Raw genomic sequence first — 25,903 nt, 5'->3', positions numbered from 1 at the left:
ATATCTCATGAGTCCACTGCAGATGTACTTAGTTGTTAGCTGAGGGAATGTTTAGCATGGATCATTTATGTTGTTTTAGCACTCAAAAAGGAAGGAAGGAACTGGGAAGAGAGAAACATATCCAAAGATAGAGGACGATGTGATGTAAAACTCTTGCAGTTCTATTATCTGCTCTTGCAGTTCTATTATCTATGTAAAAGGAGTAATGACTGGGACAATCCCAGGCCATCTTGGGGTAATGAATAATATAATATCACTCCATTCTTCCACATACAGAAACTGACCGAACTGGTTGCTAAATTTTGATGTGTCAGAAGCTTTCTACAAGAGGCCTAAAGATGAAGCATAACCCCTCCAGTAAATTTAGAGGGAAAACAGGGGGCTGGGATCGGAGATGGGGTTGCCATCCCACTCCTTCTGGCTTTTCCCGCCTCCATCACAAGCAAAGTTGATGGGGACGAGAGTGAGGGCCTTGTCAGTAGTGGCCCCCTGACTCTGGAATGTCCTCTGTAGGGAATTAGATCAATGTCCGCCCTTACGGCATTAAGAGGGACGTGAAGACCTGGTTATTTAAACAAGCCTTTGACAGTGATTAGTAAGTCTCTAGAATATGGATCTACCTTGATGGCAATGCTCTTTTAGCTTATATGAATGACTATGTTTTAATCTAATAGTTATAATTTCATTTTTATTTTGTTATTTGGTTATGCTGTAGTCCATGTGTTATATGTGTTGTTGATTGTTTATTTCATTTTATTTATTTTGCTGTACTGCACGCTATTGTATTATCTATGTTGTAAGCCACCCCAAATCCCCTGGGGAGAGGGAGAGGGAGAGGGAGTGGGAGTGGGATAGAAATAAATTATTATTATTTTCAGGATGGCAATGAGGATTAGCTCCTTGGATCACGGAAGGCTGTCCCGGGAGTCAATCCCCACAGGTGTAAAATCTGGATCTTTCAGTATGGTTCAGATCTTTCCAGGTGTTTTCTTAATCTGGACTAAACTGAGAAATCCCAGTTTATTCCAGATTAATCTGGATTAACCTGGCGTTGTTTGGAGTCATCACAAGTGAGGCCTTAACCTGCAACCCATCTCGGCTTTTGGGGCTGTATAGAAGGGTCCTAGTCCATGTGGGCTCACTACAACTTTATTCTACCGATGGGTGAAAATATCTAATTGTTCAATGTGCTGTGAGATTGTTACTGTAATGCTAATTTTAATTTTAAAATGTGCTAGGTAATGGAAGGCTATCAACAACCATGGATATCTTGTTGTCTATCTACTCTGCAGAAAAATGAGGGTGGGGAAAGCACACACACACAGAAGCCCTAGAAACAAAATCCTGTTTTCTGTAAGTTGGAGAATGAAGAAAACTAATAGAGAGAAAATCATCTCATATGAGATGTAGGTCTGGAGAAGAATTCTATGGATACTTACTTACTTAGGCGATCCCTCGTTGGACGAGTAGGATAGTCTTCCATTATCTGTATTCTTGTGGATCCGTAGGTAGCTGTGGAGCCCTATTCTTGACCTGCATCTTCTCCTGCAGTGAGGGCATTGGTTTCCAGGTGGAAGGCAGTCTTGGTCGGGGTTGGCTTGATGCGCCTTCCTCCTGGCACGCTTCTCTCTTTCACCCTCCATTCATGCCTCTTCAAATTCTGCAGCACTACTGGTCACAGCTGACCTCTAGCTGGAGCACCCACAGGCCAGGGCTTCCCAGTTCTCAGTGTCTATGCCAGAGATTTGGATACCGTGATACCATGATGGATACCGTGGACTGCTAAAAAGACACATAAATAGGTCCTGGAACAAATCAAGCCTGAACTCTTTCTAGAAGCCAAGCCAACTAAACTATGACTATGGTCATATCATGAGAAGACATTACTCACTAGACAAGACAATAACACTTGGTAAGGTAGAAGGCAGCAGCAAAATAAGAAGACTGCATTACATATGGATAGGCTTAATTTAGAAGCCAAGACCTGAATCTGCAAGACCTGACCAAGGCTGATGATGATAGGGTGACTTGGAGGTGTCTCATTCACAGAGTCATATAAATCAAAGTTGACTTGAAGTCAGTTGACAACAAGAAGACATAGCAATAGCTATAATTATATCTGTGTACAAAATTCCAAGCAAGCTATGTTTCCTCTTCATGACATACCGTTTGAAACCAATTTGTTCGGCAGAGGGCAATTAAAAACAGCAGAACTTTTCTATAATACATGAGGAATTAACTGCACCTATTAAACAAGCAGATCTTTTTCACAAATGATCTATTTCAGCCTACCTTGATTTGTGTGCATTTCAAATTTTGCCCCAGTGTATGTAATATTCAGCAAAGGTTAAAGGACGCTGTGTCCTGGATAATAATATCTTCTATTTATCTAGCAGTCTACATTTCAAGCAGCCCAGAATAAGATTACTCTTGCTGTTCTGCCAAAGAAATTTGCATCATGCTCCATAGGGCATTGCTCTCCTTTTCACAAGTGAGGCATTAAGTTGGCATTATTTTCCCTTCATAGACGCTATGGATTCTGAATAAGAGGCGGAGAAGGGGTGGAGTAGTCTAGGCCAAACAGAAACTGTTTTGTCAATGTGAAATAGTTTTCCTCCTAGATAGCCTTTGAATCATTCTGGCTCAGCACACCATCTTGGACTCAGGATGTGGTTAAGCATCCTACAAGATTTAAGCTTATAGTGCATAATAGTAGAGTGTGAGTGCCACGAACGAGATGGGCTTAAGCAAACCCCAAATTCTACATTCAGTCACACCCACCTACAATACATGGGCGTAATACTGTCTAGCTTTGCATAATGCTGTCTGACCTCCTACATTGCTTAGGATGTTGCATATTTTCACATCCTATATGTCTATATGTCTATGCACAAGCAAATCTCACCAAGTTGCTGTGAGCCTTCCAGGCTGTATGGCCATGTTCCAGAAGCATTATCTCCTGATGTTTCGCCCACATCTATGGCTGGCATCTTCAGAGGTGAGGTCTCTTGGAAACTAGGCAAGTGAGGTTTATATATCTGTGGAAAGTCCAGGGTGGAGAAATAACTCTTGTCTGTTTGAGACAAATGTGAATGTTGTAATTGGCCACCTTAATTAGCATTTAATTGCCTTGCAGCTTCAAAGCCTGGCTGGTTGCTGCCTGGGGAATGCCTTTCATGTTCCTTAATTAATGTTTAGGCACTGCATTTGGTGGTCCCTATTTTATTTATTTATTTATTTCACTTACTTATATGTAGCCCAACCTTCCATGGCACCAAAACAGCTGGACACTGGGTTGAAACAAACCACCTCCTTCTGTTCTGTCTGTCTGTGTCTTGTCTAAACAAAGCAGCATTGAATGTTTGCTGTATATGTGTACTGTGATCCACTCCGAGTCCCTTCGAGATGAGAAGGGAGAAATATAAATAAAGTGTTGTTGTTGTTCACAGCTTCATGGCATACAGTAGACTCCTGCAGAGGTGAGAGGATCCCTCTTGTCCTTTGCCAAACGCAACACCCAAACACGAATCAAGGAACATGAAAGGCACTGCAGAATAATTCAACCTGAGAAGTCAGCCATAGCAGAGCACCCAATTAACCAACCTGGACACTGCTTATTCTTTGAGAACACAGAAATGCTGGTCCACTCCAACAACTACCATATCAGACTACACAGAGAAACCATTGAAATCCACAGGTATGTGGGCAATTTCAACAGAATGGAGGAAACTATGAAAATGAACAAAGTCTGGCTTTTGTATTTAAAAATTCTAAAATCAAGACAGTAAAGAAACACTCAAAAACAGGGGAATTCCAGACAAGAATCAATCAGGGGCGGCTAACACCTCCTAACAAAGGATCTCCCTAGGCAATAATAAGACAGGCTTTGAAGCTGCAAGGCAATTCAATGCTAGTCAAGGTGGCCATTTGCAACATTCACATTTGCTTCAAACAGACAAGAGTTCTTTCTCCCACCCTGGATATTCCACAGATATATAAACCTCACTTGCATAGTTTCCAATAGGCCTCACTTCTGAGGATGCCTGTAATAGATGTGGGTGAAACATCAGGAGAGAATGCTTCTGGAACATGGTCATACAGCCCCGAAGACTCATATAGCAACCCAGTGATCCCAGCCATGAAAGCCTTTGACAACAAACCTCACTGAGTTCAGCAATTATCAAAGAGCGTGTATAAGACTGAAGCCATAAATACTCTTAAAATATATTTTGTGAAATTTATCATTGAGTATGATGCAGCTTACTTTTCATTGCCTTAAAGCTGCAATCCTCTACTCACTCGCCCTATTAGTTGGGCACTCAATCCACTTTATTATAAAGCATCTATACTGTAAAGAGATACATCTGAGAGGGCTATCAAAGCTTTTATTGTCTCTGCTCTTGAACTTTCAAAACTACCTGCCCTCTAGAAATGGAGCAGGCGTTTTTCTCTTGGCAGAGTGATGCAAAAACCTTTATCAGTTTAATATTTCTGTGCAGAGGTGTTGTTTAAAAAAAGGAGATGCTGGAAGAACATTTTGTTTTACAAAAGATAGTGGTTTTTAAGAAAAACAAGGCAACAGCAAAATTCAGAAGAAAATTACGTAAAAAGTTCCCAGCAAATAATGTAATTCTATTTTGGGAGGCAATCATGCCAAGGTTTGGCTTTTGCTAGTCTTGGGTGGTGAGCCAGCAATGTCATTCTTCCATTTTGTCTGTCATCTGGCCATTGTCATCCCTATATTTCAGACTGATTACTAGAATGTGCATTATGTGAGTCCAATCTATAAGATGTCTCAGAATAGTGTAGCATTCTGCAATGTGCTTTATACATTCCAGCATTTACTGATTTCCTGAAGTTTCCTAAATGTGCCTCTAGGCCCGATTCATAATGCTGGCCATCAGTTTATGGAACAAGGTGGTGCTCATCTCCATTTCTAAGCCAAAGAGCCAGTGTTGTCCATAGATGCCTCCTAGGGCATGTGGCTGGCATGTCTGCATGGAATGCTGTTACCATCCCACTGAAGCAGTATCTATTGATCTACTCACATTTGCATGTTTTCAAACTGCTAGTTTGACAGAAGCTGGTGCTAACAGTGGGAGCTCATTCCCCTCCCTGGATTCTAACTGCTGACCTTCCAGTCAGCAAGTTCAGCAGCTCAACAGTTTAATCTGCTGTGCCACCGGGAGCTCATATATATATACACACACACACATACACACAAAGCGCATCTTAATTTTGGAATTTTGTATACAAAGTACGCTATTTTACTACACCTTTGTATATTAAAAAAAACTTGAGCACCTACAGATTTTGGTATCCACATGATGTCCAAAATCACATCTCCATTTCCTGGCATACCAATTCCAATCAGTTCCAATAGAGATATGCAGAGATCGAGGGCAAGATCAAATATCACTTATTGCTCTGTTGGCCAAGGAAGGGTGACAAGGGAAAGTTTCCCAAAGCCAACATAATCCATAGTTACAAGCATGGACATTTTATAGACATTTGAGAGCAGTGAATTCCTATGATTGGTGCAAATTATAATTTGCAACCTTATTGGTTCCAAAGTCCATGTGTGGTTGCAAGGTTTGGAGTTTGTGGTTTGTGTACAGTTTAGCGAGATGAATTATTGAGTCCATCTCCTGTATCCATGCCCCCCTTTCTGCCTGAGGGTTGGCAGAGGGGCAGGTTTCCTTGGTGGGAAAATGGGTGGCCATTCCATACTGATGGGTTTAACTTTTCCAAAGGAGAAGTCCATTGTGTTGCGCATGGGATCGGGACTTTAGCTGCAGCCTTCTCTGAATTAATCAATTGGTGAGAAAGGAATGAGGAGCTGTCGGTATAACTCTGAGTCATTCCTGTACTGCAGTAACTTTTTGGGGATCCCCTTTCAGACAACACACTGAGAATCCTAGATCCAATCCCCAGTGGATACTATGGGCCCAATATGGCAACAAAGTGACAACGACACAAATTAGCTCATCTTCAAAAATGATCATTACAGAAGGTAACTCATTTGAGCTAGAGACAAATAGGGTGTTGAGATGATGTTTTAAGGAAATTTTTAAGCTAACCAATGTGATACATTTGACAATTCTTTTTAGGGAACAAGGAGCATTTTTTCTGCATTCTTGTTTAATTGTGCTGAATACTTGGCCTATAACCATTTGTTGGAGCTCCCAGTGGTGCAGTGGATTAAACCCCTGTGTGCCAGCAGGACTGAAGACCGACAGGTTGCAGGTTCAAATCCGGGGAGAGCGTGGATGAGCTCCCTTTGTCAGCTCTGGCTCCCCATGCGGGGACATGAGAGAAGTCTCCCACAAGGATGGTAAAAACATCAAAACATCCTGGTGTCTCCTGGGCAACATCCTTGCAGACTGCCAATTCTCTCACACCAGAAGCGACTTGCAATTTCTCAAGTCGCTCCTAATATGGGGAAAAAACACCTCTGTGTTTTAGCCATATAGAAAGAACACAGGCAAGATGAAAACTGAGTACAGTAAAATACATAATTACAAGTCATATAAAGGAATGAATAATTTTAATGAGAGTAACAGAACATTTTTGCTTTTATAGCTGAGGTCATATGAGGGGACCTCGTGCTCATTCTGAACGAAGGAATCAAAGGACTTCACTGCGTTGTCCAACATTTATTCAGACTAGGGATTATAACACTGCGCTTGAAATGTATCTAGACGAGACCTAAGATGTGTGAGCGTCTGATGGCTCATGACAATAAGGATTTGAACTGAAAGAATAAGCAGGGTAAGCCTTCCAAGTTAGATGGGGGCTTTGATCTTCTATTGGAACATTTTTTTAGACCAATTAAAGCCGACAGTGTGTTTTAGGTTCAATTCCTTCTAGATATTATTGCTGAATAGGTGGAAGATGGAACCAGCTTGGCCTAATGGTTTGACATTGGGCTTTGGCTCAGGGCAAACTGAAAGCCAAAACCAAGGTCACAACGTCTTATAGAACTCCAATATGCTGATGATAACGTAGTCTGTGTGCATTCAGAAGAAGACCTACAAGCTTCCCACCAGAGTGGAAATCATCTATTGGACAGATGGTAAGCTATTTAACCTCAGCAAACTGAAAGCCAAAGCCAAGGTCATAACAACATCTGTTATAGAACTCCAATATACTGTCTGTGCGCATTCAGAAGAAGACCTACAAGCCACTCTAAACACCTTTGGTGAAGCATACAAGAAGCTTGGCCTGTCATTGAAAATCGAGAAAACCAAAGTGCTCTTCCAGCAGTCACCAGCCAATCCCTCTGCAATGCCAAAAATACAGCTTAATGGTGTAACATTAGAAAACGACCATTTCTGCTACCTTGGCAGCCACCTCTCCACAAAAATCAACATTGACACTGAAATCCAACACTGCCCGAGCTCTGTGAGTGCAGCATTTTTCCGAATGAAGCAGAGAGTGTTTGAGGATCGGGACATCCATAGGGAGACCAAGGTGCTTGTTTATAAAGCTACTTCTTCCCAACCTTACTATATGCTTATGAAACGTGGACTGTCTACTAGGGCTGGGCGGTTTCGTTTTGTTAATTCGTAATTCGTTAATAATTCGTTAATTTTTCCAATTACAAAACGATAACGAACCATTCTGGAGCAATTTTTTTAAAAAACGAATTTTTAAACACGTTTTGTAAATGCTTCGTATTTCGTTATTGTATTCGTTTCGTTATTGTTCTGAGGTCGTTTCGTTATTATTTCCGCATGTCTGGGGCAAGTTTTTTGTTTAATTAGTGAAAAAAAATTATAATATCACACCAACAGTCAACAACAGAGGGAGAGGGAAGCTTCAGAAGTTTTTGGAGGTTTTTTAGCGTATTTCGCGGTCGCGTCCGCCATTAACGAATCGATTCGTTATTGTTTCGGAAATCGATTCGTTAATGTTTTGTAATTTTTTTCACATTTACGAAATTTTGTAAATATCGAACTTTTTAAAAGGAAAATTTTGTAATTATTTTAAATATCGAAACAAAAAAAAACCCCAAATACAAATCGATTTTAGAAACAAATTTTTCCGTTGTTACCCAGGCCTACTGTCTACAGATGTCACACTCAACTCCTGGAACGATTCCATCAGTGTTGCCTCCAAAAAATCCTGCAAATCAAGTAATTTCATTAGTCTTCTTGTAATAACCAATTTTTCACTAACTATATTTTAAAAACACTTTAGAAACAAAATGCCTGCCCCCTCCCAGTTTTGTAATGATGTTTGAACCATTTTGTTAATGGATTGCATATCCCTAGCGCCTAGTGCAATGTTTCTCAACCTGGGGGTCGGGACCCCTGGGGGGGGGATCGCAAGGTGGTTTCAGAGGGGTCGCCAAAGACCATCGGAAAACACATATTTCTGATGGTTTTGGAATCCCTTTGGTATAGTCACTCTCCGGATGTAGGTGAACTACATCTCCCCTAAATCACTATAAATTCATCCCAAATCCCTCCAGTATTTTCTGTTGGTCATGGGGATCTCTGTGTGGGAAGTTTGACCCAATTCTATTACTGGTGGGCAGGCATGTAGCCGGCCGGGGGGGGGGGGGGGTGCTTGGGGGGCTTCAGCCCCCGCCCCGAAATTCTCATGGTGGTCCGTGAGAAGGCCTTACTGGTACATTATTTAAACTGTTATGTTTATTCATATCATGATCTGATCACCATGCTCAATATATCCCATATGCATGGGGGGGTATTGGGGTAACGATACAAAAGGTTTGCTAAGGTAGACCCTCTTTCACTCAGACTCAGCCCCCCCCCACCCCGAATCAAACTCAGCTCCCCCCGAAACAAAATCCTGGCTACAGACCTGTGGGTTTAGAATGCTCTTTGATTGTAGGTGAACTATAAATCCCAGCAATTACAACTCCCAAATGTCAAGGTCTATTTCCCTCAAACTCCACCAATGTTAACATTTGGGCATATTGAGGATTCGTGCCAAGTTTGGTCGAGATCCATCATTGCTTCAGTCCACAGTGCTCTCTGGATGTAGGTGAACTATAGCTCCAAAACTCAAGATCAATGCCCACCAAACCCTTCCAGTATTTTCTGTTGGTCATGGGAGTTCTGTGTACCAAGTTTGGTTCAATTCCATTGTCGGTGGAGTTCAGAATGCACTTTGATTGTAGGTGAACTATAAATCCCAGCAACTGCAACTCCCAAATGACAAAATCAAATACACCCCCAACCTCATAATTATTGAATTTTTGGCATATTGGGTATTTGTGCCAAATTTGGTACAGTGAATGAAAATCCATCCTGCATATCAGATATTTATATTACAATTCATAACAATAGCAAAATTCCAGTAATGAAGTAGCAACGAAAATAATGTTATGGTTGGGGGTCACCACAACATGAGGAACTGTATTAAGGGATCATGGCATTAACTAAGCGGGCTCCCCTCCAAGTATGAACCAGGGCCGACCCTATTTAGCTTCCAAAATCAGACAGGGCATTTAGGACAAACTAAGCCCAGCTCCCCGCCCCTCCCCTTGAGACCTGCTGTGGGCAGGAGGCCCCGCCCCCTCTCCCCATTGGTCAGGAAAGCAAGCCAGGAGCTCGCGCCAGGGAGAGTGGGGGAAAGAGAAGGAGGGAAAGCGAGGGGCGGCTACTATCGCTGTAATGGGCGGGGCGATGCTAATGAGGGGGCGTGGCTAGGGGCAACTCCTGGAGAACTGTTTTTGGCGCGCTCGTTGAGCGCGGGAAGTCGAGCCACCAACAAGGATTCTCCTCCACCTCATCCAAAGCCAGCCTCTTGCTCCCACCATCGCCCTCGCCGCCCGGCTCCAGTGAGTGGAAATTCCTCCTCGCCTTCTCATTTCCTTCTCTTCCCTTTTCTTTTAACCTCCTTTTCTCCATATAGGCTCTTGTGGGTTGTTGTGTGTGGTTCCAACTTCAGGAGACTCCTTGCTATATCTGGTTTGCTTGGCAAAAGCTGTTATTGCTCATCAGAAAAGGGGTTTGAACCCAAGGTGCATCTGTACTACAGGATTAATGCAGTTTGACACCACTTCGGCTGACATGGCTCAATGCTATAGATTCCTGGGAGTTGTGGTTTTTTTTTCAGTGCTTTGCAAAACTACAACTCCCATAATTCCATAACATTGAGGCATAGCAGTTAAAAGTAGTATCACATTGCATTTAAAGTTTTAACATTTAACATTTTACCTCATGCATTCGGTCCGCCCTTTCTGTTTGATTTTATTATGTTATTTTGCACTGTTTATTTTTTTATTTTTATTTTTACTTTATGTATTTTGTATTTGATGTAATTTTTCTGTTGTTTCGTGTCTAACTTTGCTGTATTATTTTTGGGCTTGGCCTCATGTTAGCCGCCCCGAGTCCCCTTTGGGGAGACGGTGGCAGGGTATAAATTAATACTATTATTATTATTATTATTATTATTATTATTATTAATCTTGCAGTGTAGATTGCATCCTAGGAGGGACTAGGACCCCTTCCACACAGCTGAATAAAATCCAACATCTGCTTTGAACTGGAATATATGGCAGTGTGGACTTAATCCATTCAAAGCATTGTGGTTCATTCTGCCTTGATATTCTGGGAGGCCTTCCACACAGCCATATAACCCAGAATATCAAGGCATATAATGTTACAGTAAGTTGTAATAGGATCAAGTATGTATGTGTGTTAAAGAAAGCCTTATACTGTTGATTATTGTGTTCAGCTGCTATTGTAGGTCAACTAGTAAGTTTGGACCACATCCGGTGGGGTATAACTGTATGGATTTTAGAATACAGTTCAGCTTTGCTCTGAGGAGCCTTTGCTCAGGCATTATGCTCAACCATTTGTATTGCTCTCTCATTTGGATGAAGCTGAAGAAGCCTTATTTTGTATTGCTTACAAGGACTATGTGAGTTTGTTGCACTGTTTGCTTTTTTTGTTTGCAACACTCAAGTTTTAACTCTGCTGATAAGAGTAAAGATATTCTGTTCATTTTCCTCTTGCTTGTGTGGATTGTTATTGTGTCTTCTGCATTGGACCTGACTGCAACCCGCTATGCACAACAGATAATCCACAATATCTGCTTTGAACTGGATTATTTGAGTCCACATTGCTATAGCATCCATTTCAATGTGGATTTTATGCAATTGTGTGGAAGCTGCATCTACTCTGTAGAATTGATGCAGTTCAACATCACTTTAACAGTCCTGGCTCTTTGCTGTGGGATCCTGGAATTTGTAGTTTGGTGAAGCTGATCAGTAGCAAACAAGACTAAACACCATGTAAAAGCACAATTCGTAGTCTTGAGCCCTGGCAGTCAAAGTGGTGTCAAACTGCATTAATTCCCCAGTGCAGATGCATCCCTAGTCCAATCCACAAACCACTACATCACCCCAGCAATCTTAAGGGTGCATCTACATTGCGGAATGGATGCAGTTTGACACCACTTCAACTGCCATGGTGAGTCAATGCTGTGAAATTTTGGAAACTGCAATTTTGCACGCTTTCTCTAGAAAAGGATGCTGGTGCCTCACCAAACGACAACTCCTGAGATTCAATAGCACTGAGACATGGCAGTTAAAGTGGTGTTGAACTGTATTCATTCTTTAGTGTAGCTGCAACCTTCCAAGCACCTCTCTTCAAAAGAAAAGAAAAGGGGGTGAGATGAGAATCAACTCCTGCTGGGAGCAAGACCTGCTCTCTCTGGGCACCTGCGGTCTGTCTATATGGATGAGAGAATGGCAAAGAACGTGCATTTTGACAGGACTCCCTGTTCTGCAGCCGTGACACATCCATTCATGAAGAAAGCACGTGGAAAGGGGGATGTCGGAAAAGGAAAAGGAGTTGCAAGACTCTTAACCCCCTCTGCGAATAATAACAATCAGAGGAATGGCTGATATTCATGGTCCTTCTTCCCAATGCACTCTTGCCAATGTCTTTGCTGTGAAATGCCATGTAGGGCAACTGCCCCCCTCCGGCCCAGAAGTCCTGTGCCATAAATAGCTGCATAGCAGGCAGATTTTCAACAAACATGCCTTCTCCTGTCATGAACTTATGTACTGGCAAAGTGGAGCACTTGATGAACCTTTTTCCATTGTGCAGCTCGTAAGAGAATCGGGAATCCTGCCAGGAGAAACGATCGCAAGCTTAGTAGTACCACATTCAGAGGAAGTAGGTTACGAAAGGTTATGCTACCAACTTTGTTCTCTCTGGGTGCATCTACACGGTGGAATTAATGCAGTTTGACATCGTGTCACCTGGCATGGCTCAATGTAATGGAATAGTGGGAGTTGTAGTTTTGTAAGTTCTTTTACCTTCTGTGCCAAAAGGGTTCTGGTGCTTCACTACAGCTCCCAGGATTCCATAGCTTTGAGCCATGACAAAGTGGTGTCATGATGCATTCATTCTACCATGAAGGTGTCAGAAATATTAAAAATTAACTGGGCATTTTTTTACTACAAAAGTGTGAGTCAAGCACTGAAAGAAAAGGCCAAAGCCTGTTAGAGTCAGTAGGCCAAAGCTAGTGTGTCCTAAGGATCCAGGGAGAGTGCGGATGAGCTCCCTCTATCAACTCCATCTCTTCATGCGGGGACATGAGAGAAGCCTCCCACAGGGGTGGTAAAACATCACAACATCCAGGTGTCCCCTGGGCAATGTCCTTGCAGACGGCCAATTCTCTCACACCAGAAGCGACTTGCAATTTCTCAAGTTGCTCCTTACACGACAAAAAACATCTATGATAGTTTTCCAAAATCCATAGTCCATGTATGTCTTGATGGAGCATTAGCCATCCTATTAAAGTGGCTAATATCTAAATGCAGGTATCCATACATAGGTAAAGGTTTTCCCCTAACATTAAGTTCAGTCGTGTCCAACTCTGGGGGTTGGTGCTCATCTCTATTTCAAAGCCGAAGAGCCGGCGTTGTCCATACACACCTCCAAGGTCATATGGCCAGCATGACTACATGGAGCACTGTTATCTTCCCGCCAGAGTTGTACCTATTGATCTACTCATATTTGCATGTTTTCAAACTGCTAGGTTGGCAGAAGCTGGGGCTAACAATGGAAGCTCACACCGCTCCCTGGATTCGAACCTGTGCCACTGGGAGCGCCATCCACACATATATACCTTTAAAATGCCAGCATCTGATTACCTTTATTTTTTTGAAGATCCACACATATACACCTTTTAAAAATAAAGGAAATCAGATGCTGGCAAAATGGAAATGAGTAGAATTTCATGGTGGGAAAGATTAGAGGACATCACATTTACCTGTCTCACTTCCCCACCCCAAACCCCATCTTCTAGCTCAACACTGAAGCCAAATCTGACTGGCGGCATATATAAAATAACCTATGTTTTCCAGAAAAGTGCAGAATACAAGGTCAATCTTTTAAACTTGGATTTAATCCCTCAGAAGTGAAAAAGAACTGAATTAGATCAGAATCCTCAAGAACATAATGTCTTATGCCAGCACCAGATAGAAAGTGAGTACGATTTTTTTCACCCATGTATACAACTCTCTTGACAAAGTTGTGGTTGTTTATGGGTTGATCCAGACCAGTAGAAATAGTCATTTAGGACTGTAGGAGGATGTTTTTGATTTTACAGAATAATTGACTACAGTTGCTCTGTTGTTCAACTTCCCAAATGCGAAAACTCTTTGAGAGATAATATAATTGGTGAATATTAGTTATTTGTTCATCATGACTTGACTTTCTGGTATGGTGGGAGTAGCATTAGAAGTCACTACACAGTTGCTATGTCAGAGAAGCTAAGTCCTTGCCACCTTCCAGATGAATGGGGAAAATATATATCAATATCTACTACAAGAGTCAGGAAGCCTTTGGCTCTCCAGATGTTTTGGATGTTTAGTTTCAAAACTCCAACCAGCATGTTATGTGGTAAGGCATTGTAGAAATATACATCTGAAAGATCTGAAGGGCTAAAAGTTTCCCACTTTTGATCTGCTAGACAATCTTCTGGCAATTTGTGGTAGTTTCACAAATACTTCTTATTTCGGGTCATATAACACTTGTATTTAACACTTGACTGTGAACTCTGGGCTTTATTTTAATGTTCACAATACTTACTTACTTAGGCGATCTCTCATTGTCCGAGTAGGATAATCCTGCAGGGTGGGTCTGTAGGTGATCAAGAATAGATGCAGATCTATTCTTGATCTGCATTGTCTCCCGCAGTGAGGGCATTGGTTTCCAGGTGGAAGGTGGTACCGGTTGGGGTTGGCTTGATGCACCTTCCTCTTGGCACGTTTGTCTCACCCTCCATTCGCGCCTCCTCAAATTCTGCAGCACTGCTGGTCACAGCTGACTTCCAGCTGGAGCACTCACAGGCCAGGGCTTCCTAGTTCTCAGTGTCTATGCCAGAGTTTTAAAGGTTGACTTTGAGCCCATCTTTAAATCCCTTTTCCTGTTCACCAACATTCCATTTTCCATTCTTGAGTTCGGAGTAGAGCAACTGCTTTGGGAGACGGTGGTCAGGCATCCAGGCAACGTGGCCAGTCCAGCGGAGTTGATGGCAGAGGACTATCACTTTAATTCTGGTGGTCTTTGCTTCTTCCAGCATGCTGACATTTGTTCGCTTTTTTCCGTAAGAAAGTTGCAGGATTTTCCGGAGGCAGCGCTGATGGAATCATTCTAGGAGTTGCATGTGACATCTGTAAACAGTCCACGTTTCGCAGGCATACAGCAGGGTTGGGAGGACAATAGCTTTATAAACAAGCACCTTGGTCTCCCTACGGATGTCCCGATCCTCGAACATTCTCTGCTTCATTTGGAAAAATGCTGCACTTGCAGAGATCAGGCGGTGTTGTATTTCGGTGTTGATGTTGACTTTGGTGGAGAAGTGGCTGCCAAGGTAGCGGAAATGGTCAACATTTTCTAATGTTACACCATTAAGCTGTATCTCTGGCATTGGAGAGGGCAATGTTCACAATATGTCAATCCTGTTAGATTGACAAATAGGTGAATACTGATTAGTATGGAAAACAAAGCTAATATTCCAAGATTGAAACCTGTCCATCTTTGAGATCTTCTCAGTTATTCTATGGCTATGTTTTCAGCAAGTGGCTGCATTGTCAGATTGTCAGCATCTACCAGAGGTTTTAGTGTTAGATTTCTCTCCCAATTTTTATATTTATTTTATTTGTGTTACCTTTTGAAGAAAGATGAATAATGGAGAAGTTTAGTAACACAACAAACAAGGGTCACATCATTTATGTAGCTCTGACTATCACCCATGGTGCATTTCCTTAGGCAACAAGACAGCGGAGTACATTCCTGCTGGAACCCTTCTTTCTTGTATTTGCATTTTTTGGTCTCTTGACAAGACATTTTTGAGTGGAATCAAAATTGGCTGCAAGTCAACAAAGCAAGCAGCTGGTGCTGCTTTCTTGAACAGCTTGTATTCTGTGGAAATGTGGGCTGAAAAAGGCAGGCATTCACTCTTAGCTGGGCCCCTTTGCACATTATGTTTTTCAAGGCAAGCATGGATTTCTAAGCCAGATGAAAGTATAGTAATGGTGAGAAAACCAAGTATTTGTGAATCTTGCTGAAGGATAAAGTATATCCATCAAACATAGATGGATATACTTTATCCTTCTGACAACACATTAACCATGTTAAGTAAGTTGCTTCCCATGGATATATTCCAGATCTACATTCTAGAACAAGTATGGGCAAACCTAGGCCCGGGGGCAGGATGCGCCCCCTTGGGCTCTTTTCTCAGGCCCTCCTCTCTCTCACCATCCTATCCTTCCTTCTCTCTTTTCTTCCTCCTTCCCTCCCTGTTTTTTCTTCCTGTCCACCCTTTTGTTCTTCCCTTTCTTTTGTCTTTCCTTCCTTTTTTCTTTTCTCCTTCCCTCCCTTTCTCCTTCCATCCTTCCCTTCCAATCTTTCGTCCTTACTTCTGTCTTTCCTCCATCTCTTTCTCCTTTCTTTCTTCCCTTTTGTCTTTCCTTCCTTCCCACTTTCTTAGCTCCTTCCCTCTCTCCCCCCTTCGCCTTCTTTTCTTCCCTTCCGCCCTTTCGTCCTTCCTTCCTTCCTTCTTTCCTTCCATCCTTCCCTTCCATGCTTCCTTCTCATTTGTCTTTCATTCCTTCCCTTTTCCCTCTGTTCTTACCTCTCTCCTTCTCCTTCCACCCTTCCCTTCCTCCCTTTTGTCCTTCCTTCTCTTTTTCCTTTTTTCCTTCCTCCCTCCCTCCCCTTTCACCCCTTCAAGTTTTCTTCTTATTTGTCTTTCCGTCTTTCCTCCCTCCTTCCTCTCTCCCTCTTTCTCCTTCCATCCTTCCCTTCTTCCCTTTTATTCTTCCTTCCTTTTCTTTTTCCTTCCTTTTTCCTTCTATCCTTCCCTTCTACCCTTTCATGCTTCCTTCTCATTTGTCTTTCCTTTCTTCCCTCTTTCTTCCCTCTCTCTTCTCCTTCCATCCTTCCCTTCCTCCCTTTCGTTCTTCAATTCCTTCTCTTTTTCCTTCCTTCCTTCTTTCCATCTTTCCCTTCCACCCTTTCATGCTTCCTTCTCATTTGTCTTTCCTTCCTTCCCTCTCTCCTCCCTCCTTCCCTCTCTCCCTCTTCTCCTTCCATCCTTCCCTTCCTCCCTTTTGTCCTTCCTTCTCTTTTTCCTTCATTCCCCCTCCCTCCCCTCCCTTTCCCTTCCACCCCTGCAGCCAGTTCTAGCAGATAGAAATTAGAAAGTTTGCCAAATTCAAATATCTAGAATTTCTACCATTACCTTCATACTTTGCTACTTTAGTCATAGGTATGCATACTTGGAAGAAAATTCTGTTCAAAACTGGTGCTACTTGCTTTCAAACAGGTATTTCTGGTTTGACCTCTGTAGTAAAACAGTTGCATTTTAAGCTGAAATTCAACATGCAGTGCTTTCTCTCTTACTGCACCTGCATGTTCAGGAAAGTGCTGCAATACATGGATTTCTGCTTGTTCTGCAACAGTTAACATAGGATATGCAGCAGTTAACACTGTTGCAACCCTATTTTTAGACAAATATGTTCTAGGATTTGGGTGTCAGTAGGCTAATGCAGACCTGAAGCTGTATTAAGTATATAGTATACACAGACAAATGGCATTGGGGGTGGAAGGATGGTTGGAGTTTCAGTGCTTAAAATATAGGTCTTGGAGTTAAATATGAGCACTCAATTTTCATTATAGTGTGGGTGATGCACGGCCAAAAAAATAAAAAAATACTATTATGAGATTAAACTGGTTAATGAAGTTTTCAACCATACTTTTCTCAGTCTTTTGTGTTTATTTGTTTTTATTGTACAGTGATTATAAAATATAAGATGGACTTAGCTTTCATGTATTTTTAAAATAAGTGGTATAATTCACTGGTATAATCACTAAGCTAATGTGATATCTTTCTAGGGTAATGAATGATGGGTAGGTGAGCAAGTAGTCCAGATGTTTGGACTACAATTTCTGTTATCGCATATATTGGCTATGTTAACTAGGGATATGGGGCCATGGTGGCACAGCGGGTTGAACCACTATCAATCAATGGAGCTTCAGTTAAGTCATATCAAATTTGTCACAATGGATATAATTTCTTTTTCCAGATCTGATCAAAGGCACTTTTAATTGGATACTATAAAGCAATGCTGATAGACTTTATAAGCTAGCTGGCATTCCCCCCCTCCCCCCCAATGTGTGATGGGAAGTTGCTGCCAACTGCGAGAGAAATAAGGTTGAACACTGTGAAAGCCACCCACTGCATGCTATCAGCCTCCTACCAGTAGACGTAAATCAAGGAAAAGTTTCATGAGAACTATAATTCCTCTAAATGTTCCTCCAGCAATAGCAAGAGTATCCCTGTGGGCAGCAAAATCAGGCAATTCCAACTGGATGGCCCTACACGAGGGTCTTCCTCTAGGAGCAAACCAAGAATGGGCAACTTGGAAGTCCCTGAACAGACTCAGAAGTGGATTTGGCAGATCAAATGACAACCTGTCAAAATGCCACTACCTAGGACAGTGGTTCCCAACCTATGGTCCTCTAGTTGTTTTGGACTCCATCTCCCAGAAATCACAGCCATTTTACCAGTTGTTAGGAATTCCCTGGAGGACCAAAGGCTGGGAACCACTGACCTAGAAGGATCCTCCACCTTGTGTGATTGTGGAGCAGAACAAACAGCTCATCATCGGAATGCCTGCCCACAATGTCCTGCCTCATGCACAGAGGAAGAACTGTTTAAAGCTACAGACAATGCGATCAGTGTTGCCAATTTTTGGTCTAAAATTATTTAGCTGCTTGTTCTCTATCAGTTTCTTATTTATTTATGAAATGCCTTTGACATGAAATCAAATAATTGGATAATCCAAGGAATTTTTTTAAAAAAAGATCAGAAGTGTTTAAAATGACTTACTTTTCTGTAACTGATTCAATAATAGGCTTGCTCATAAAAAACTATTTGTTTCTAAAAGAGACTGCAGTTGTGTCTTTTCTTTCTTTCTTCTCTCTTTTCTGTAGCTGCTTCTGTTCTTTCATCTTATGGTCAAAAGCAAATGGTTCCCTGGACTCTTGCCACCCTTTTTTATGCAAAAGCTTTAAATTCTGAACTGATGGAAACTAATGTCAACATCTTTATTTCTCCCATGTGCAAAGGCTTGAGAATAAAGCATGCAGAGGATAACAAGCCCTATTAGGTCTCTGATGAAAGAGTAGGCAAGATTGTTATAAATCATACTTAAAGAGGGTGAGATTTGCCTTTGAGGAGAGTGGATTTAGTTTGGGGTTTTTTTTTTGACATCGGCTTTCAAAGTCTTACCCACACTGCAGAGATTACTAACTCTGGTATTTGAATGCATGCTTAACATTTATTTTGTGTGACATTGTAGTTATGAGATATGATTTAGACTGAGGGGTTTTTTTCTATTTAGGTTTCAAGCTGATATTTAGAGAACACCCAAAACTATTCTTACAGTGCTAAACAATGCAAAGAGCCAATATGACTGCTAAATATTATTGTGAGAGGAAGGGAAGAAGCGGGTTCTTTTGCTATGGGATGGTAGCAGGACTTTTTGGCAAGTTGGCAAACTGCATATAAGAAGATGCATATAGTCTGAGTAGCATCATGTAATTGATGCTGGAACAGTATTGATTTAGCTTGGAAATTTGCAGTATAAACAAATACAGTTGTCTCTCCAGATTAATGGATTCTGTATCCACAGATTCAACCATCCATGACTTGATTTTATTTTTTAAATCCAAAAAGCGAACTTTGATTTTTCCAATTTATGCTGTGCCACTTTATAATGCAGTGGTTCCCAACCTTTTTTTGACCAGGGACCACTTGACCAGGGATCTCCAGCAAAAGTACCAAAAGGGTTAAGAATCGGTTTTTGGCCAACTTTGGATTCAGTTTGGTTATTTGGGGTGCTGATTTAGAAAATTGCATTGGAACCACCACATCAGCTCTAGTTTCTGATACAGAACATATGCCATCCAGTAGTTGCCATCTGCTTGTCCACAGAAACCATGTTTAATAATCTAGAGCTGATGTGGTAGTAGTAACCTTTCGTGGGTAGATGGCCTCTCCCCTCCCGATATACCTGTTGTCTCAGCATTATAAGAAGGTTTCATGAGACCAGGCACTCTTGTCACGTTGTTTTGAGGCAACGGTACAGTAACGGTGAGGCCACGGACCATATTTTCATTCTTGCCGACCAATGGTGGTCCACGGACCACAGGTTGGGAACCACTGTTATAATGGGACTGGAGCACCCATGGATTTTGGCATTCATTTAGGACTATGGAACCAAATTCCAGTGGATACCAAAGACCTATGTTATCTAACATGGAATACAACTTACCCACATTTTTTCTGAGTTTTAAATATAATTTTGCCTTAGTGCATGATTTATGAGTGTGTGCTGCTTGCAACATGTTTTAAGATATTGCAGTACAATTTGTTTTTACTATTCAGATTTGAAAACCATAAGAAAGAGATCTTGCAATTTAAGGTCCCTTTGATTTCAGTAAGACCAGTGGTTAATGTATGTACATTTGAAATATGACATCAGTTCTTCTTTCAACAGTAAAACCGAACAGCATATATTGAGTCTGAAAAAAAGTCCATATTCATAAATGAAAGCAAACCATGATTATGTGTTAAGATTCATAAGCAGATTTATTAGTAACACAGCTTAAGACAGTGGCATAGTACAGCTACAAATATATATCTTTTGACAATGTTATTCTATCATATGTAATGTGTGATAACTATCATCTGAATAAAGGTAAGACTTTTGTGTTTTAGAGCTGGTACTTTTTTCCTACTGGATACCCTTTTTTGGGGGACATACCAACTGTTTTTTGTCACAAAAGCAACTTGAATCCTAAATCTTATTGATTCAATATTACATCCACAAAGTTTTGTTCTTCTTGACTGAAATCTAAAATCTAAGTTTTGAATCAAGTTAAAACTACATTATCTGAATGTCCAGTTTATTGCATAAGAACATGATTTCAGCAAGTGGGAAATAAGGTTACTATCAACTAGACTGAGGGTTTTTTTTCTGTTTTTACTGGAAGAAGTGACAGATGGGGTTGCACTTAGTTCGTTGAACCAAATAAAGATCAGAACTTGCATTAAATTACTGTCGATGTTGCATATTCTTATCCACACAAAAGTAGTGCAGCGCTAACCTGCGTATTTGTTTGAGGTATACTTATATATGTAGCAAAATTCTTTTGTTAACACTTCTTCCACTTTTAAATGGAATTTCCCTCTACTTTCCTGTGGCAGTTAAACCTTCGGTTAAGCTTTATGACTAATTGAAAATATAACATATGACAGTGAAAACCTGAATTTTGTGTTTTTCTTAATCCATGTGGTACAGGATGTTCAAATGTGACCTTATTTTATTGTTTTTGATAGTGTCTAGCATTGAATTTGATATTCTGCTATCAAAATTCCTTAAAATGTTTTCAGGATGTGAGTGAATAAAGCCATTTTTCTGTTACCTCATTTTTGGGATTTGGCACAATAATCTAGCTTGTCTAAACAAGCTCATTTTCTATTCTATACACCAGAAATTTAACAGGCGATGTGAATAATGTCTAGGAACCAAAGGTTGATCTATCTGTCTGTCTGTCTAAATGCCAGTGTATGTTTGTGTGATCCACAAAGGTTCCTACATAGCCTAAAGGATCTGGACCACATATGGCACACATGTCCTTCATGACCCAACTTAAAATATTGATGGGGTTTTAACTAAAAATCCACCCCATTCAGGGCTGCACCCCCCAAAAAGAATACAGACGTGTGTATATATGCAGAATTCAGATGTACCCACAAGAAGGCAGTATATTGATAGAAAGGATTAGCTTAGGAAATGTTCTCTTGTTGTCCCCTGAACACCCTTCCATTTGGATACATGATATCTTCTTCTATTGAGTATCTTTATAAATGGGGCAATTGAGGTGGGATATGTGAGCAATACAAACCAGAGTAGTTCTTGTGCTTGTGAAAATGGGAGCTATTTAGTGATGGCAAGATGTAGTCATTGTGGGCTTTGAGAAAATTGGATTTCCAAATGTAGATGCCAGGGGGATCAACATTTCTTTCTGGACAATAGACTCATCTCATTGTATTTTTGAGTGTGTAATGTATAGTTAGATCCTGCAAGGAAGACTCCAGCAATACATGGAGCAAGAGTTGCCAGATGTACAAGCTGGCTTTAGAAAAGGCAGAGGAACAAGAGACCAAATTGCCAATATCCACTGGATAATGGAGAAAGGGAGGGAGTTTCAGAAAAACATCTATTTCTGTTTTATTAAAGCCTATCATAATAGATAGGCTCTATCTATGATGTGGATCATAATAGATTGTGGCAACTTCTTGGTGGTATGGCCATGTCAAATCACCTTATCTCTCTCCTGAGGAATCTGTATAAGGGCCAAGTAGCAACACTAAGAACTGACCATGGAACAACAGATTGGTTCAAGATTGGGAAAGGCGTATGGCAGAGTTGTATACTCTCACCCAACCTATTCAACTTGCATGCGGGGCTTGACAAATGCAGGGCTGGGGTAAACATTTCTGGAAGAAACATTAACAACCTTAGATATGCAGATGACACCACTTTGATGGCCAAAAGCGAGGAGGAGCTGAGGAACCTTCTAATCAAGGTGAAAGAAGAAAGTGTAAAAGCTGCAGCTAAACATCAAAGAAACCAAGATTATGGCAACAAGAATGATTGACAACTAGGAAATAGAGGCAGAAAACCTGGAGGCAGTGACAGACTTTGTATATCTAGGTGCAAAGATTACGGCAGACGCACATTGCAGCCAGGAAATCAGGAGACGTTTACTTCTTGGGAGGAGAGCAATGTCCAATCTCGATAAAATAGTGAAGAGTAGAGACATCACACTGGCAACGAAGCTCTGCATAGTTAAAGCAATGGTATTCCCCATAGTCACCTACGGATGTGAGAACTGGACCATAGGGAGGGCTGAGCGAAAGAAGATACATGCTTTTGAACCGTGGTGTTGGAGGGAAGTTCTAAGAGTACCTTGGACCCCGAGAAGATCCAACCAGTCCATATTCAGGAAATAAAGCCGACTGCTCATTGGAGGGAAGAATAGTAGAAGCAAAGATGAAGTACTTTGGCCATCATGAGAAGAAAGGAAAGCTTAGAGAAGACAATGCTGGGGAAAATGGAAGGAAAAAGGAAGAGGGGCCGACCAAGGGCAAGATGGATGGACGGCATCCTTTCAGTGACTGGATTGACCTTGAAGAAGCTGAGGGTGGTGACGGCCGACAGGGAGCTCTGGGGTGGGCTGGCCCATGAGGTCACGAAGAGTTGGAAATGACTGAACGAATAAACAGCAACAATGTATAGTTGTTGCTATTTACCACTGAGATATAGGCTAGCCAAATCCTTGCTGTCTTTAAGGTCTTCAGCAACAAAAGTTTAAGCAATGGACTTCGTAATAACACTAACAAAATTTGGGGGAAATATGTATTCCTGGTTTGAAAGTGTTGTTCATTGTGTGTTACTTACTTCGAAAGTAGTTGTTATACTCCAGAAACTTTGTTTTGTGCTGCAAACTATATTGAATTGATTGAGACTAGATGAGATACTCCTATAGCAAAATGTGCTGCAGGATGTCCCACCAAAACAAAGTTAAAGTCTGCTTTTTCTTATGATTATTTTCACAATGCTGTACTAAATCTTTGATCCCAACCAAAGAGAAGTATTTTATGTGCTCTTCATTATTTTTATATGGGCTACAGAAAGTAAATGTTATTATGAAATAACAACACAGGGATTGATCATCAGGTCAGCGAGAAGACCTCATAATCAGATGGTACCAGACAGTCTCTAAAGTTCCTGCAGTAACAGGAGAAATATAGGCCTCACTGAATTTTGTGTGTTCAATTTATTATTCAAAATCTCTAGACAGATGTCCCAGATCATCCCTTGCTGGGATGTTATCTAGATTTTGCCCAGGTCACCCAGTACTTGCAATATTGTGTCACACTGGACTTTCTCGCTGATTATTATCTGTCTGAAAACTTTCTATTGTTGTCTTTTGAGACTTGCCATCTATTAGACTGATTAACAGCTTGTGCAAATAACAAAGTGCTAATTTGATTAGATTCTTCCATCTGTTGCAGCCTCCTTATGTATTTTAAAACCCTGCATAAATAAACACACACTTAAACCTGCTGCCTTCTATTAACTATGGATAATTCAGGAACTAAAGTTCCTTTTGTTTATGCAAGATTTCCAGAATATTAATGAGGAATTTTTAAAGAAAAATCAAGATTTTAAAGTACAGCTTTCCAAACTAGCGTGTTACCTGTAGTCCCTAGCTGTGTCCTATGAAAAATGCTCCTCCCCTCCCAGTCTAGCCCACTTCAGTCAAGCAGTAAAAACACAATCAAAGCATCCCTAACAGATGGCCATCCTCTCTCATAAACATTAGCAGGTTCATGGAGAAATAGGGCTATAGAATTAAAGAGTCCTAGAGTTGGAAGGGGCCCAAAAGGGCATCCAGTCAAACCCCCTTCTATCAGGCCGGAGGATACAATCAAAACACCCCCAACAGATGGCCATCCAGCCTCTGTTTACAGACCTCTAGAGAGGGTTTGGTCACTAGAGAAGTAGAGTGTTGGGCTGTTCGAGTGTAGGTGCCATTATAACTTTTACAGTTTGCACAATTTACAGATTCAGTTGTAGTAATTACCACTAAAATGGATAAAGTTTCTAATTAAGAAAAGAAAATGGATTGACAATGATGTCTGTGGCAACCCGATGGAGCAGTATAGAGGAAACTATACAGGAATCAACTGTAGTACTACCATCATGATTTCCCATAATTCTGTGCTCTCTCAGTCTCTTTCCCAGCAGGGCTCATCCTGCCCTGCTGTTTTCCTTTCTTCTTAAAGGGAAATTGCAGCCTTTTTGGCTTTGCCTTACTTGGGCTGAAAATGAAACCGACTTCCGAGCATTACAGAATTCAAACGAAAAAGTATTGGGTGAGTTTTGATTCTTAAGTTTTTGAGTGGGTGCCCCCTCCCCGGAGTTTCTTAATATCTGTTCATATATACAAATCTTACAAATTAGATGTGACTTATGATTTACAAATGAAGATTTACACACTTCTAGTACTTTATTGCACTGGGACCCATATATTAAAACCTCATTTTTGTTGGCCGGACAGAACCCTAAACACACAAAACAGCCCTTTTTCTATTCAAAGCAGCACAGCTGAGAATTGCACATTTAGAATCAATTGGGGTAAACTGTGGAGGTGACGCAGACATTTGATCTGAACGAGATCCTGTTGACAGCTTGTTTATTTTAACTCCTTTTATACCGAGGGTTGTATGTTGTATGTATGACTATGTATGACTATGTGTTAATTGTGTTATTTATTTATTTATTATTTATTATTGGCATTTGTTAACCGCCACTCTCAGCCCGAAGGCGACTCGTGGCGGTGTATAGAACATAGAACAAAAAGACAACAGTTACAATAAATTCAGGGCTAAACATACATCATACTAACACACAATTAATTAAACTAAAACTAAAAATCCGCTTCGTCTTGTTTGGGTCATAATCAGTCTCGTAGTCCTAGTCCATTCCGGTGGTCGTTCCAAAGCATAGCACTTAATTGAAGGCCTTTTCGAAGAGCCAGGTTTTCAGGCCCTTGCGGAAGGCCATGAGGGAAGGCGCCTGTCTAACTTCAGCAGGGAGGGAGTTCCACAGCCGGGGGGCCACCACCGAGAAGGCCCGCTCTCTGGTCCCCGCCAAACGTGCCTGTGAGGCAGGCGGGACCGAGAGAAGGGCCTCCCCGGATGATCTCAAGGTCCTCGTGGGCTCGTAGGCCGAGATGCGGTACTCAAGGTATTTTGGGCCGGAACCGTTTAGGGCTTTGTAGGTTAGCACCAGCACCTTGAATTGGGCCCGGTAGCTGATCGGCAGCCAGTGGAGCTGGGACAGCAAGGGCGTTGTACGCTCCCTGCGTCCCGCTCCGGTTAACAACATGGCTGCCGCGCGCTGGACTAGCTGGAGCTTCCGGGCCGTCTTCAAGGGCAGCCCCACGTAGAGAGCGTTGCAGTAGTCGAGGCGGGATGTGACCAAAGCGTGTACCACCGTGGCCAAGTCAGACTTCCCAAGATACGGGCGCAGCTGGCGCACGAGCCAAAGCTGTGCAAATGCTCCCCTGGTCACCGCTGAAACCTGGGGATCCAGGCTCAGCGATGAGTCCAGGGTCACACCCAAGCTGCGAACCTGCGCCTTCAAGGGGAGTGCGACCCCGTCCAGCACAGGCTGTAACCCTATACCCTGTTCGGCCTTGCGACTGACCAGGAGTACCTCTGTCTTGTCTGGATTTAATTTCAGTTTGTTCGCCCTCATCCAGAC

At 41.7% G+C, this 25,903-nt stretch overlaps 1 protein-coding gene across 3 annotated transcripts in view; it reads left to right on the top strand.

Annotated features, from left to right (window-relative positions):
- Positions 1–9,688: 9,688 nt before the first annotated feature.
- SLC7A2 (solute carrier family 7 member 2) overlaps positions 9,689–25,903 on the top strand; it is a 62,671-nt gene continuing 46,456 nt past the window's right edge. Inside the window, exon 1 of one of the 3 annotated variants that reach the window (XM_060778566.2) lies at positions 9,689–9,811. The gene's annotated coding sequence lies outside the window, so the exon portion shown is untranslated. The remainder of the gene's footprint in view (positions 9,812–25,903) is intronic. The other 2 variants (XM_060778563.2, XM_060778568.2) reach the window with 2 other exon arrangements.

This window comes from Anolis sagrei, chromosome 5 (assembly GCF_037176765.1).
Source record: "Anolis sagrei isolate rAnoSag1 chromosome 5, rAnoSag1.mat, whole genome shotgun sequence".
Classification (NCBI taxonomy): Eukaryota; Metazoa; Chordata; class Lepidosauria; order Squamata; family Dactyloidae; genus Anolis; species Anolis sagrei.
This window is presented reverse-complemented; position numbering and strand designations above follow the sequence as displayed.